The sequence below is a fragment of the Phaenicophaeus curvirostris genome, chromosome 17, assembly GCF_032191515.1.
Source record: "Phaenicophaeus curvirostris isolate KB17595 chromosome 17, BPBGC_Pcur_1.0, whole genome shotgun sequence".
Lineage (NCBI taxonomy): Eukaryota > Metazoa > Chordata > Aves > Cuculiformes > Cuculidae > Phaenicophaeus > Phaenicophaeus curvirostris.
The window spans coordinates 2530425-2544994 of NC_091408.1; the positions used below are offsets into that span (position 1 = coordinate 2530425).

Here is a 14570-nt window from a genome sequence, read left to right on the forward strand (position 1 = left end):
GCACCCCAAAGCCTCCTAAAGCGCCCGTGGGCGAGCGGGTGGGTGGCCCAGCACAATGGGCATCTGTGCCGCAGCGGCATTTCGTTAATGCCACTCAGAAAAGCCCCTGAATCAGCTGATGGGAATTGGGCGCTGGGCTGACCGAACGCTTAGCGCCGGCTTAGTTAGCTCCATCTGCATTTGAACTAATTCCAATCAGCAGGATCCGATTTAGTTCAAGCTGCTCTGGCTCTTTCGTGGCAGGAAAAGCAACACTCAGCAGTTTTGCCCCAGCGCCCCGAGTCTGCACGGCCCCTGCCCAGCCTGAGCCAGTGGCAGAGCCGGCACCGAGGCACCCGGGGACAGCGGGACACTCTCGGAGATGCCAGTAGCAGGGCACCTTGAGGATGTCAGGAATGGTTTCCTTGGGGGCACCAGGAATGGGGTCCCTGGGGAGACCAGGATCAGGGTCGCCTGGGAGCCCCAGCTCCCACAGCACCGCTCCCCAGCCCAGCATCATCGCCTTCCACCATTCCCCAGACCCTCTCCAAACGCTCCTTCCCACCCCCCGCTCCAGGCTGGCTAATTTCAAAGCCCTATCTCTACATCGCACTATTTATAAGCCCAAGGTCTTTGTGACTTTAATAATAATAAAAAAAAAAGCCTCTCTGTCTAAAGCCCCCATGACGTGACGGGAGGGTTTGGCACCTCCTCTGACATCAGTGGCTGATAAGTCAGGCTTATCTCCTCCGAGAGCCCTGCGAAGGTCCCTCCGGCGAGATAAGGCCAGCGCAGCTGTCGATAGAGGCTTTCGCAGGCGAGGATTTAGATAAAAGAAAATGTGACGGGAGGGGGTGGTGGAAAAAAGAACTTTTAAAGTCTCAGCCTGAGCTGGGTCTGTACCGCTGGCCGGGGACGGCAGGAACAGCTGGGAAAAACAGGAGCCAAGGTCTTGGTCACCATCCAGGCTCCGGTGTAACACGCATGCATCCTTCCCCAGGTGTTATTGGGGCTGCCTGTGGTGCGAGCCTATAAAAAAACGAATTTTGAGGCTGGGAGAGGCAGCGGGGCCGGAACGGGGATGCTGCGAAGCTGTTTGAGTCACGCCGCCATCCTCCTCCTGGCTATTAAAAGACAGGGCAGGGTTTGGCACAAGGACAGGAGGTGACTGGGTCACCCTGGCTCGAACAGGCACATGAGGCTTCTGATGGTGACAGACAGACAGACGGACGGCATGGGAGCAAGGTCAAGGCTGGTGGCACCAATAAATGAAGGAAAAGCCCCAATGTGCCGAGTACAACCAACCCAGAGGGATAGGGGTGTCCCTGGTCACAGTAGCTGCGGTACCGCAGCTCTGCGCTGGGATGGAGGAGAAACCCACAGGAAAGGTCACATCGCCATAAATCGCAGGCAGCACCAGATAAAATAAAGCAGAAAGTTGGATGCCACCGTGCCGAGGGCTGCAATAAAGCGCGTTGCGACCTTCCCCTCGCCCGGCTGACGCTCCATCCCACCCGGTTAATCCGCTCCCCTCCGCGTGCTCCAGCCCCAGGCCTTTCAGGGGCCCCGTTAATAATTAAATGTTAATCTAAAAAGCAATTTTAGCTGCAGTGCTGCAGATCTGGTTAGAGATTACATTAGCATGTAAGAGTCAAGGGTAATTTTCTCTAACCCCTCTTGTGATCTTTAAAACCCGCAGATCTTAACGCAACACCAGCTCCCTCTGATTAAAATTGGAAGCTGGGGTTTGCAACGGATAATGATGCTGGAAGTGATTATTTTGCTGCTCAGGATCTCTCTGGAGCGGCAGGGGAGTGGGGGCACATGGGGGGACCGACCCACACTGGCTGCAGAGACCAGGGAAGGTGTCCTGGGTGAGTCCTGGACCTGGCTGCCACCACGCAGAGCTGCACCCTCAGCTTGAGGGTCTGAACCCTGCTTGGCTCTTCTCCAGGGTGCCCTCACCCCCGTCTTCTCCATCACCCCCCGCCCCAGGAGATGGGGCTGCAGGGAAAACCCCACCAAGGATGCACATCCCACCGAGTCCAGAGGTGCACAAGCCTCTCCGAGCACACCCCACAGGGACAGGATGGTCCCCTCCAGCTTTGGGGACACCAGGAGGGACGCAGCCAGCCAGGGCCAGGCAAAGGCTGCACCTCATCTTAGTGGGTGGCTGCTGCTCCGACACGGCGAGCATCCCATCCCCATCTCCTGCTTCCCCAGAGCTGCCTGTAGGTACGGAGGAAACATTTTGCTGCCCTGCTGCTGGTGGAACGGTGACTTTTTTGGATGGCCACCATGCTGGGAACTCACCAGGCACAGCACCAGCACAGGCAGCAGGGGCTGCAAACCCACACCAGTCACTGGACACAGCATCCCTCCCCTGCCAAGCAGGACGGAGCATCCCCTCGCTGCTGGGTTCACAAGGCACCTTGCAAGGAAAGAACTCTCCCATCCTACCCAACACCGAGGTTTCTGCTCCCAAAGCTACTCCAAGGAGAAACCCCTTGGACTGCTCAGAAAATCAACATCAAAAAACCTCCCAAAATATCCTTTTTCTTACAAGTGGAGCCAGGAAGGCTGCGATGGGGGCGCGGCTGCCCCAGCCCGGAGAGGACATGAGCTAATTGCCTCGCAACTGGTACGAATGACCCGATGGAAGAAATAAGGTATCAGATGTGTCCATAACGATGGAATTAAAACAATTCGAGTGCTGTTGAGCGTTTGCAGACATCCCCGCACAGGGCTCGGGCAGTCTGGTTAAATTTATGTGTCAGCTTTAAGGAGGCCTCTCATCAAATGAGCTATTTTGGGCAGAGATTAAAGATCTATTTTAGCTGCGAGCGAGAACAGCTCTCGAAGAGGTTAATAATGATTCTGGAAACCTAAGCGTCTCCAGCGCCCCGGGGTAGCACAGGCAGAGCCCTGGGCAGGGCTGGCAGCTCCTGATGGCAAGGAAGAAGCTGCTGGGTGAGGAGAGGCTGCGGCGCTGGGCAGGCGTGGGTAATTGGAAGTGGCAGACGCTGGCACGCGGCTGCTGAGAAGGTCATTATGTGGGGCTGGGAATGAAATGCCAGGAGCGAGGAGGGGAGCAGCCCCGTTAGCAAAGGTCAGGGCTCTGCTCGGGTAGCTTTGGTGGTGTGGGCAGAGCCTGATCCTGGCTGCACACACAGGGCCAGCACGCAGCGTGCAGGCAGGATCTGCTATAAACGTGTATCCCCTCTGATCTGGTGCCCATGGGAGTGTGCTCAGTGGTGAGCTGGAGGCACGCTGCCCCTGGGGGCCTTTTGACCAGCTCCTTGAAGCAGAACCTCACTCTTCCGACACAGTTACACCGCGCTTCCATCCTGCACAGGGATAAGGGGCTTGGGGAATCATAGAATCCATAGGTTGGAAAAGACCTTTGAGATCAAGTCCAACCGTACCTGTCTACCACTAAATTATATCCCTAAGCACTACATCTACCTGCCTTTTAAAAACCTCCAGGAATGGCAAATCAACCGCCTCCCTGGGCAGCCTCTGCCAGTGCTTGATAACCCTTTCTGTGAAGAAACATTTCCTAATGTCCAAAGTAAACTTCCCCTAACACAGCTTAAGGCTATTCCCTCTCCTCGTCCTGTCACCTACAGCTTGGGAGAAGAGAATGAGCCCACCGAGCTGCCCACTATCCCCAGCAGTTCCGGATGCTCACGACATTTTGGTCCCAGCCCCACCAGAGACGTGGGATCAAACCAGCAGAAAAGCCAAGGAAACCTCCAGAGCAGCAATTAAAAGCACTCTAATGAGCCAGGAGCGCAGCCCAGCAAGCGCATCCATCCCCCAGGCGCATGCAGCACTCACGTCCCTATCTGAAACCCAACGGACTCGACGCTACGGACACCAAACTAAGCTTCCCAGCACGGTTCCTCCTGCCCCATCCTGGGGGCTCGCCTGCCCCTGACGGTGGCTGGGGGCCTGGTTACTGCGGCATCACCGTGGTGCCCGGGCCGGCCAGCAGCCCGGCCAGCTGCACCGTGCACGGCAGCCAGGCGTGCGCCGCTCAGTAATTACAGCCCCGAGCGCCTGAGCTGTGAAAGAATCTGACGAAGGAATCCAGGGTAGATCGCGCTGCTGAAATTACTATAATCAAAGGCTTTCACAAAGGCTTCAAATGCAACCAATTACCCTGAAAGGCGAGGCAAGAAAGGAAACAAATTAACGTGTTTGCACAGAGCCACCGCAGCAGCGCACACATTGCCCCGTGCTGCCCTCGACCTCGGCCAGCCGCTCCTCTCCATCCCCAGGTCGTGCTCCCCATCTTTACAGGCTGCTCCCCATCCTCGGATACCCATTCCCCATCCTCAGGTACCTGCTTCCCACCCCTACATCCTGCTTCCCATCTCTGAGTTTTGCTCCTAATCCCTGCATCCTGCTCCCCATCCCCAGCTCTTACTCCACATCCTTGCATCCCGCTCCCTATACCTGGATACTGGTCCCCATCCCTGTGACCCACTCCCCATCCCCACCGCTGCTTCCCATCCTTGCATCCCACTCCCCATCCCTACCATTGATCTTCATCCCTGCATCCCCACCCCTGCAACCTACCAACCCCCCCAATCCTACCGCTGCTCCCGATCCCTGGGTACCCCTCCCCATCCCCACTGCTGCTCCCCATCCCTGCACCCCACTCCCCATTCCTATCACTGCTCCCCATCCCTGGGTTACCACTCCCCATCCCTACATTTGATCTCCATCCCTGCATCCCACTCCCCAACCCTATCAATGCTCCCCATCCCTGGGTACCACTCCCCATCCCTCCCCATCTCTGCATCCCACATCCTCATCCTATCACTGCTCCCCATCCCTGCGTACCCATCCCCACCACTGCTCCCCATCCCTGCATCCCGCTCCTCATCTCTGCATCCCACATCCCCATCCTATCGCTGCTCCCCACCCCTGGGTACCACTCCCCATGCCCATTGCTGCTCTCCACCCCTGCATCCCGCTCCCCATCCCCACATCGTCCGGCTCCATCGCCGCTGCCCCTGCCCGCCCCGGGGTGCAGCTGCACACAAAGGGGCTCTGTGCCCGTCCCTCGCCCCGTGGCCGGCCGCTGCCCCGCCGCCAGACAAAAGCCCTCCCTGTGCCGGCAGCCGGGGCCGGCGCAGGCTCGAGGAATTGCCAGGGTGGCCCGGGGAAACCTCCCTCCCTCCTCCCCCGGCACTGGCTGGGGTCCCCGGGCCAGGGGAGGCGCAGGGTCCTCAAAGGCGCCCATTGAGCGCAGCCCCACGTCGCCCGTCGACAGATGGGGAAGCTATTCACTGTCAGCCCCTCACCCTCGCCTCCTTACGTTACGCTTCGTCTGTGCTTCCAGTCTGGGGGAAAACAGGGGAAAAAGGAAAAAAAAAAAAAAATCAACTCCTTTCTTCTTAATATTTAATGAGAGTCCATCACCCTAAGTCTATTTTGTAATACAAAGCTCTGGAGATTTAAACCCTTCTCACCCAGAGAGATGGAAATGAATGGTGCTCTTTAATGAGCTGGTTCAGCAGAAAAGATAGATTTCTGAGATTACTGTTGGAATTCTTATAATTGATGTGTACTTTTGTAATGAGGATTATACCACCATCCGGTCAAGTAATTCTGGCTCTTCTCCCCCCTTCTCCTGAGCTCACCCAGCTTTTGGGGTTCCCTGGGGACCGGCTCATGTCCCTGAGGGGAGAAAGCAGCACAAAGAGGGGGGAGAAGGAAAAGGCAAAGAGAAATTGAACAGGTTTTTCTTATTTAGGCATAGATAACCTAATGCAGCCTCCGAATAGGGAAGATAAGGCATCTCTCAAGATTTATATATTTGTTTTATAAAGCCTCGCTTTCCCCCACCGATCGGAGGCCGGATGAGTTGCTGAATGTCGAGTAATTAAAAGGAACAAGAGAACAATACGCGCTCCTGCTGAAGAACGCGGAGTTTCCCTGGGATGTTTATAGCAATTGTATGAAAATGTACAAGCTGGGATGGCAAGAGCTGACAGCCGCGCCGGAGCAGTCGTGATTGCAAGCTGGCTGCCTCCCCTGGCTGATTGGCATTAATTGTGCGCGTTTGCAAAGCAGAACGGAAAGTCTGACATTAGCTGCAAGCCAACATTTCTTTCTTAATAGTCTTAATGATTACGACGAGAGCTGATGATCATTGTGGGGCATTAACAGTCCAGAGAGCGGCTCTGTGGCTTCTCCTGGCAGGGACCAGAGCTGGGCTGTCCCCGTCCCTCTCCTCATCAGCCCCACACGAGCAACAAGAGACGCTCCCCGGGGTGGGCTGGGGATGCCATGGGGTGGGCTTGAGGGGCCAGAGGGACACACATACATATACACCAGATAAAACTCTGGAGGGGACAGTGACAAGGGAGGGGACAGCAGCCCCCTGCCCTCCTGGGGTTGAGAGCAGCTCCTGCCACATCCCCTGGCTCTGCCCCATGGGAAAGAGTTGGGTGTGAGGGGGGACACCAGGAGGGACACATCTCCCACTCTGAGACCCCCGAAGGGTCCCCGGGGATGCCCCACTCTGGCTGTGCCCCACGGGAAGCACTGGGTGCCCCAAACGCAGCCACCAGGCACCGCAGAAGGGGCTGCCCAGGGAGCAAAGGGAGAGGAGAGCAGCCTGCACACAACCCTCATAAACAGCAGACCCCCTAATTAAAAGGCAGCTAATGAAACCCGAGTATTCCAGACTTTCTACAAGGCTGTTTTTTTTGGATGCCCTTGAGTTTCACCGCTGCGCAGAGGCGTGCGGGAGGGCGAGTCGGCAGCAGAGCTCGGCACGGGATGATGATCCAACCGCAGCCGTGGGAGAGCTGGAGCCAGACGTGCACAACAACCCTCGCCAGCCCCGACCCGTCCAGGTTTACACGGGAGGAAAAATCAATGCCCATCGATTCACAGTATAAAGCGGGACCGCGGCGCTGGCAGCCGGCAGGCAGCCGGCATCTGACCAGTGCCGAGCAGAGGACACGGCTGGGGTCACCTCCCTGGGGACTGGTGTCCCCGCTGAGGTGCAGGGCTCGGGGCGCAGCCGGGACCCCGCAGGCACCAGGCTCCTGCGGGCAGCGAGCAGCTCTGCCAGTCCACGTGCCGCAAACCCTTGCAGCAGCAGCCAGGACACATCACAGCGCGTGGGTGGCCCTTGCCCCTGTCCTTGACAGGACACGGTTGGCACCCACCCCACCACCCCCTCCAGGGCCACCACACAGCCCGTCGGGATGGGCAGATGGACAGATGGACAGACAGCCTCAGCCCAGCTCCAGGCTGCTTCAGCTTTTCATCTCTTTTTTTTATATATCATCTGTGTTAGCCAACACATCACTCAGCTTTGGGCTTTCTGAGCTCACTAGTACTTGTTCCCAGATGAAAAGAAATAAAGACTCCGTCCTTCTCCCCCTTCCCCCTCCCTCCCCAAAAAAGTCTGTAAAGAAGAGCTATAAAAATGGCTTGTTATCTCACCTAGCGATGCTCAGACTGTATGTTATTGCTAATTGGGTATAACATCCTTGTCTTGTTCTGCTCTCTGAAGCTAAATCAAGAAAGCACCACTGCTGCGAACTAATTATATCTCCGGACTGCAGACTCCAGCTTGTCTTCCCCTTTATTGAGTTAAAAAATGGTCACTAACCTTAATCTCTCATATACCCGAGCATTAAGGCTGCTGAAAAACCACCAGTTCCACCTTCATCCCAGTCTATGCTGGGAAAGACGGAGCGCACAGCCCGGCAAAGGCTTGGTGCTGCTCCAGGACCGGGACACGGCCACGTTTGAGACCAGAGGTGCCTGTCTCTGCCACAACCCTGTGGCACTGGAACACCAAGACACCAGAGACTCTGCTCAGGTTTCCCTACCATTGAGTCCTTACCCTAAAGCAGCTGAGGCTTTCTGTGCTGCACACACCCAGAGACCAAGCGCTGCTGCTTTTCCACTTTTCCTTCTTACAGGGAAGCTGGAGGATCTCTCGTTAGGATGTTTTTAAAATCTGAATTTTGGGCAGCGCTCTCCTGGTCCAAGCCTGGCAGGTGTGAGCATCTGGGTCACACGTGCACGAAGCAAGGGAAGTGGGTGCTGCCTCAGTTCAACCCCATCAGCTCCCAGTCCCAGCCCAGGACCTAGCTTGACGATCCCGTTAACACCGTGGGTTCCCCACAGGGGCAGGGACGATGCGGCTACCCAGCTACAGGTGGCTACAGCCAAAGTGCTGCAGTTACCAGAGCAGCAGGGCTGCACGCTACAGAGCTGCTGCCACGGCACCGACCCCTGCAGCAGGTCATTGTGAAAAAAGAAAGCATAACTGGACCCCCAAAGGGGATGGAGGCGAGCAGAGGGGCTTGGGCACTGCAGCTGTGTGGGGTGGCCCCATCCCTCCCTCAGCACCAGCCACATGGGGTGAGAAACTTAAGCAGAAATGCAAGGCTGCGGGTCAGAAACCGAAGAGCAACAGCACCGAGCTCAGCACCGTCCTGGAAAAAACATGCAGATGGTGTTACTTTCCAAAGGGAAAAATCAAGCTCTGGTTCTCCCTGTGAGCCAGGAGCATCCCTTAAAAAATTGATACTTCCCTGACTATTAATTAACCTGAACCACTTAAAACCGCCTTCAATTTGTCAGGTTTAACTGCCAGCTCTTCTCGGTAAATCAAGCGTCGTGCGCAGGGGGAGGCTGCGCATACGAGGAGGGAGCAGGCGATGAGCAGAGCAAGCGGGGCACCCTGCACCGTGCTCCTCGCCACCCTGTCCCCCCGCCCCGAGCAGGGGTGATGATATTCATACCCTGCAATTAGCCAGGATGCGATATACAACACAACAGCCGGGTGGGGAGGCCGGGGGGGCTGCCGAGCCCCCCACCCCGCAGCATCCCCATCTCCCTACATTGCCCTTGTTGTGCAATCAAGGCTGAATTGGAAAGCAATATGAATATTTATCTCTGACAGTGAAATCTCCCTGCTGCCGGGTATTAAGGCTTTATTAGTGTGTGGTTACCAGTGAGGCTAAGCCAGCCCTCGCTCTAGCCCGGAGCACGGCACAGATGACCTACGAGAGGCAGATGGCAAACGCCTCACAGAGCCCCAGACCCCGGGATGTGCCTGTCCTTGCTGTGCACCCCAATCCCACACAAGGGGGTGGGAGACGGTTGGGAGCTGGGTACCCTCCTGAAAACCCCCTCCTCACCCAGCACCAACCCCTCACAAACATCTCCACAAGTCAGGGCTCTTCCCCAGCTCCTGCACCACACGGCTCCCCGTTTTGGGTTAAAACGCTGATGTATTCTCTCTTTAGTGAAAGGAGTCCCAGGGGCTATAAAAATTCCCAGCAGGCTCCTGTCAGTCTCAGGTCATTAACTTTCTTTCATTGGGAGTTTGTTTACAGTCAGCCATAAATAGCTGCGCCTGCATCCCTCAGCCAGCCAGGATTGGATGGGATGGGGTTGCCCAGGGATGAGGTTGCCCATGGGATGGGACTGCCTATGGGATGGAACTGCCTATGGGATGGAACTGCCCACGCAGGAGGGTGCAGCACCCTGGGGCATGGAGTCCAGCGCTCATCCATGCTCTATTGACTTTCCCACGTTTCCCACCAGCCCAGGGTCCCATCCAGCACGCACAGTGTCGTTTGTCACGAAACCAGCTCAGCCTCACAGAGCTGCAGGGTCACCTTGCGCTAAGCCGGAGGGAGCCAGGGTGTGCATTGGGCACGCTGGTGGTTCAGGTGGTGCCTTTCCCAGCAGAGGAGGAGGAAGGAAGCTGGTTGGAGGTGCTTGCACAGGTGACCTGGCACCTGCTCTGCACCCTTAGCCAGAGGGAGCCCGGCCCCTGCATCCATCGCAAGCGCTAACCTCGTGTCAGGACCTCTGCGTGCTCGAGGTGCCCCGGTCTGGGTGCACGGAGCCCTAGAAGAGACCCCAACGCCCCTCATCTCACAGTGACCTCAGCCTCAGCCATCTGCCCTTGCCCAGCAGCCCCTGGCACCGGACACTTTACCAGCACGGAGGTAGAAAGCAGGAAACCCAAGCACACCACCAGCACGACACCACGCTCCTGCCAGGCTGCTTCGCACATCAGGGCTCCTTCACGCCCAAACACACCCGGGACAGTCCCAGAGCACCCGCTGCCTGCCCGGGATGCACCCACAGCACTGCCAATGCTCTCGCACCCCGAGCACACCCTGAGCCCCCTCAATGCCCCAGCAGCTTCCACTAAGCCTCCCCACGCGGAGTCTGCTGGGTGTGGGTGCCCAGGGCTGGCAGCGGGATCACAGAGGACCGGGAGCTTTATTTACTGTATGTGACCGCGTTGGCTCTGCCACGGCCATGCGAACCCACCACCTGCAGCCCTAATAAAGATGCAGGAGCGCGTGGCTCCCGAGAACCACGACTTGGCGGGGCTCACTTGGAGCACCGGGCACTGGTTAAATATTTATACCCCAGCTCATTGAAGCACCCGGCTCTCACTATGAGGCTGAGAGGGGAACATCAGAGCCCAGGGGCGCTGCCACCAGCGCAGCCAGTGCCCGATATCAGGGGATGCTCAGCATCAGCAGCCCCACGCTGGCACAGATGCCAGGAGTGGGGACTCAGTGGCATAGCCCCCCATGCTGTGCCTCATCCCAGGGCTGCAGAGAGGAGCTCCTGAGGGCAAATGGCCACGAGCAGTGCAGCCAGGAGCCCACTTCTTGTTTTATTCCAGCTCTAGGAAGGGCTGATGCACGGGGCAATCGCACAACCCAGCAGCACCACAGGCTGTGCGGTGAGCTAAGAGATTAAACCCCAAACTCACGCGTGGTGACTTCTGCTCCTCCATCCGTCCTCAGGAGAGCAGGAACTCGCCAAAAATCACGGCCTCATCACTCACAGTCCCCTACGTCTATGGAAATATCTATATTTTAAACCACAGACTCGGCACAACCTGTAATCAGAGCAACACAAATAGCCCCTGCTTCCCATGTAAATTAAAAACACCCATTAGGCAGATTTCAAAAGATGTCAGTAGGCTTATAATTATACACGACATCCTTCCGAGATAAAAGCGATTACCGGGGATGCAAATCACTTAGCAACCAATCAGTGCCCCCAGAGTGCAAAGCACTGACCAGCCATCCATTTTCGCCTCGTCCTTTTATTCCCTGCATCGAGCAAATACAAACACAGATAAAGAGAGGCACAATAGCTCTTGACACGCAAATAGGTTAACATAATAAAGCCAGCTTTAGCCGGCTCACTCGAGGGAGAAAAGCAATTCTCAGGCAAGCAGGAGGTAATAAAACAGGGCTTTTGTGTTCCTGGCTCCCATTCTCACCCCTGCGCCAGCTTTGCTGCATTAGCTGATAGGCATCGCGGTTTGATTGAATTACCTTTCATGAATATTAGCTTTTTGAGGAATGCGCAGGCAGAAGAGAAAGAAGAAATGTCTTATTTTTGCATGCATGCGCCCCGCTGCAGACAGACAGACAGACAGACATGCGGCGGCACAGATGCCGGCGGGGCTGGGAGCCGGGGGGGGGGTCCCGGCAGGTGCAGCCCCCAGCTGCAGCATCCCTGCATCCCTGCGAGCAGCACGGACCCCCACCCGGGCACCAGACACCACCCAGGGACCTTCTTCTGCCAGGAAAGGATGTTCTGACCCCAAAAGGAGCTGTGGGGACACGAAGCTCCTGCCACCGTCACCCTGGTACCCGCTCTGCGCCCCTCCTGCCCTTGGTACCCAGGCAGCAGCAGGACGCTCCCACCACAGATATTAGCTCTTAACTCGCTGGGGGCCAGGATTAGGCTGGATCAGGGAGCAGATTTACCCCACATGAGTTCAAGCCACGGAGGAAACCCACTTTCAGACCAAAACGAGCCGTGCTGCCCGGCAGGGATGCAAACACCCGGCACTAATTCTGCAGGCGCAGTGGGGAGCGCGGGGACAGCTCGGGGACGGGTGCTGAGCGCCATGCTGGGCGCAGACCCCCACCACGGGGTCGTGGGACCCAGGAGACCCTGCGAGACCACGTCCTTCCCCAGGCAGGGCAGCAGGCTGCAATTAAAAACCAGCCCTGGAGAGAGCAGGCAGCCTGCGCGGGGAATGGACCAGCGTGGTTCAGGCTCAAATCAAACAGATAAGCAGAGAGGCTTCAAAAAACGAGGTGACGTGGCTTTCCCAGAGGCACTCGCTCCCTTGGGGCATGGCAGGGCAGCAGCCACCCCATCGCCTCCCTCTGTGGGCTCCTCTGCTGCAGCCTGGGGATAAATATTCAGATAAATATTTCAGTTTTCAATGATAGGGTCGGCTGAAGTGGTGCCCACCTCGCAGCCAGCACCGCTTTGGCACCGAGAACGCGCTCCACTGGTACCAACCCACTCGGCCAGCAGGAAAACCGTTCCCAAAGCCAGTAAAACAAGCCAGGCTCCCGCAGCTGGGGAACAGCCTTCTCTTCCCCAGCTCGAAGCACAAGGTCAGAGGAAAGCATCGAGGCAAGAGCTTCCCTCGCCTTCTGCGATGGCTTCGAGGCAGTCTGACCCCACAGCACACAATTCACACCACGGCACCTGAAAATCCAAGTTTTAAGGATGCTTAATAAGAGAAGTCGCTCCTGGGGGCCTGGGATGCCAGGTACCCTCTGTCAGGGATGTTTCCCACCTCATCCCAGAGCCCACCTGCGAAGGGTCCTGCTGGTACGACGAGGCACGTGTGGGCACCTGGACCAGCGAGCATCAGCACATGCCGGATGGCAACACCCCCTGCGAGGGGATGGGAAGGTATAAAACTGCTAAACGCCACAAAATCAGCCTGAACCACATGCGGGACGCTCCTTGCGGAGAGAGGGGCCACCCGGCTGTGCCCCCAAGCTGGCAGAGCCTGCCCAGCACACGCTCCTAGCGCTCTGCCCTCCGCGAAGCCTCCAAACAAGGGCATCCCTGGCAGGAGGATGCACTTAAATACACACACACGCACGCATCTTGATCAAAAAGACTCCCCACAGAGCCATCTGCGCCCCGACAACCAGAGCCAGGCGAAGCCCCGATGCCAGGCAAACCCATCCCTTGGAAAACTTTGCTGCTGCCTCTCCTTGGGAACCAACCGGAGCGATGCCACCGGTTTTGCCCCGCCGAGAGGGCACGGCGATGCCCCTCACGGAGCTGTTCTGAGCCATCCCCAGCGTTCCACGCCCGACTTCCAGCATCCAGACCCTGCCTCTCCAGGCATTAAATTCCCACGGCTCCCCCCTAGAGCCAGAATCAGCTGCCGTGGGGCTGAGCCACCTCCCCGGGCACCGGGAACGTCTCGTTTTCTGCCGGGGACCGAGCCTGCTCGTTGCTTCTCGGTGGGAGCCCAGGAGGATGCTCAGCAGGGTGGTCCCCGGGTACCTCATTCCCGGTGGATGCGATTCCCAGCGCCGGCGGTCCAGGAGATGCCGCAGGGATGCTCCCTCCGCTCCGGGAGATGCAGGAGGCCGGCGGACAAGCTCTTCTGCCACCCGACACCGCGAGAGGCAGCCGGGGGCTCGTCAATAAAACATCGCAGGGTGGTTCCTTCTCTCCTCTCGCTCCTTTGTGACCGGCGACATCCACCCCGGGGCCGGGGGTCCTGGCTCTGCCCCCTCCGGGGCGCTTCCCCGCCGCCTCCCAGCCCCGAGCCGAGGAGAAAAATAAAACAAACCGAAAAGAAAAACCATTTTTTTTTGTTTGTTGGTTGGTTTTCCAGGCGAAAAAAGAGGAAAGCGGGGTGGGCAGGAAAGCAGCAGCGGCTCCCGGACGGCTGGAAGTGTCTCAGCTTTCCTCGTGGAGGCACCCGTGGATGTTTTATTTCCACTTACGAGGCAGGCGACCCAAAAAAAAGCCATTAAAAAAAATTAAAAATGAAGGGGAGGGAAAAAAAAAATAAAATGACAAAAAAAAAGTTGCTTTCGTTGCTTTCCGGTAGAGATGGGCGAGCCGGTTCCCAATCGGTTTTTAGCCGGTTTTCAGCTGGCTCCTAGTCGATTCCCGGTCGGTTCCTAGTCGATTCGATTCCCGGTCGGCTCCCAGTCGCTTCCCAGCCGGTGCGGCGGCGCCGCCTCCTGATGCGGAGCCCCCCGGTCCCCCCTTCACCCCGGTAACCGCCCCCCCCCCCCGCTCCATCCCCGGTCCCGTGTCCCCCCCCCCCTTCCTTCCCCTCGGTTACCGTCAGAGCCGGGTCGGTGCCGGGTGGGTCCGGTGCGGGTCGGGGCGCTCGGGGCCGCCCCCCCCGGTACCGTCAGCGCTGCCGCCGGGCCCCCCCCGCCCCGTGCACGGCCAGCGGGCGGCGGCTCCCGGGCCGGGGAGGGGGGGGCGAGGGGTGTGGGGGGGAAATATCCGGAGAAAAACGGCGGAGAAAAAAAATACCAAAAAAAAAAAATTTTAAAAAAAAATCGATAATAAAATTCAAATTAAATACCCCCCCCCGGCGGCATCACAGCGCGGAGCCTCCGCGGCCTTTGTGCGGGGGGGATGCTCGGCGGGGCGCGGTCCCCTCGGGGAGATGGGGGGGGGGGTGTCGGTGTCGGTCCTCTCGGTGCTGCCCCCCGCCCCGTGCGGGGTCCCGGAGCCGGTTTAGGGCTCGGTGCGGGTCCCCTCGCTGC

General features: G+C 57.8%; 1 protein-coding gene across 2 annotated transcripts in view; it reads right to left on the bottom strand.

Moving 5' to 3' along the window:
- Positions 1-14225, bottom strand: part of FAM222A (family with sequence similarity 222 member A) — a 31777-nt gene extending 17552 nt beyond the window's left edge. The window contains exon 1 of one of the 2 annotated variants that reach the window (XM_069870971.1): positions 14135-14225. The gene's annotated coding sequence lies outside the window, so the exon portion shown is untranslated. Of the gene's footprint in view, positions 1-10768; positions 11486-14134 lie in introns of those variants that run through there. The other variant, XM_069870972.1, reaches the window with a different exon arrangement.
- Between the last annotated feature and the right edge of the window lie 345 nt (positions 14226-14570).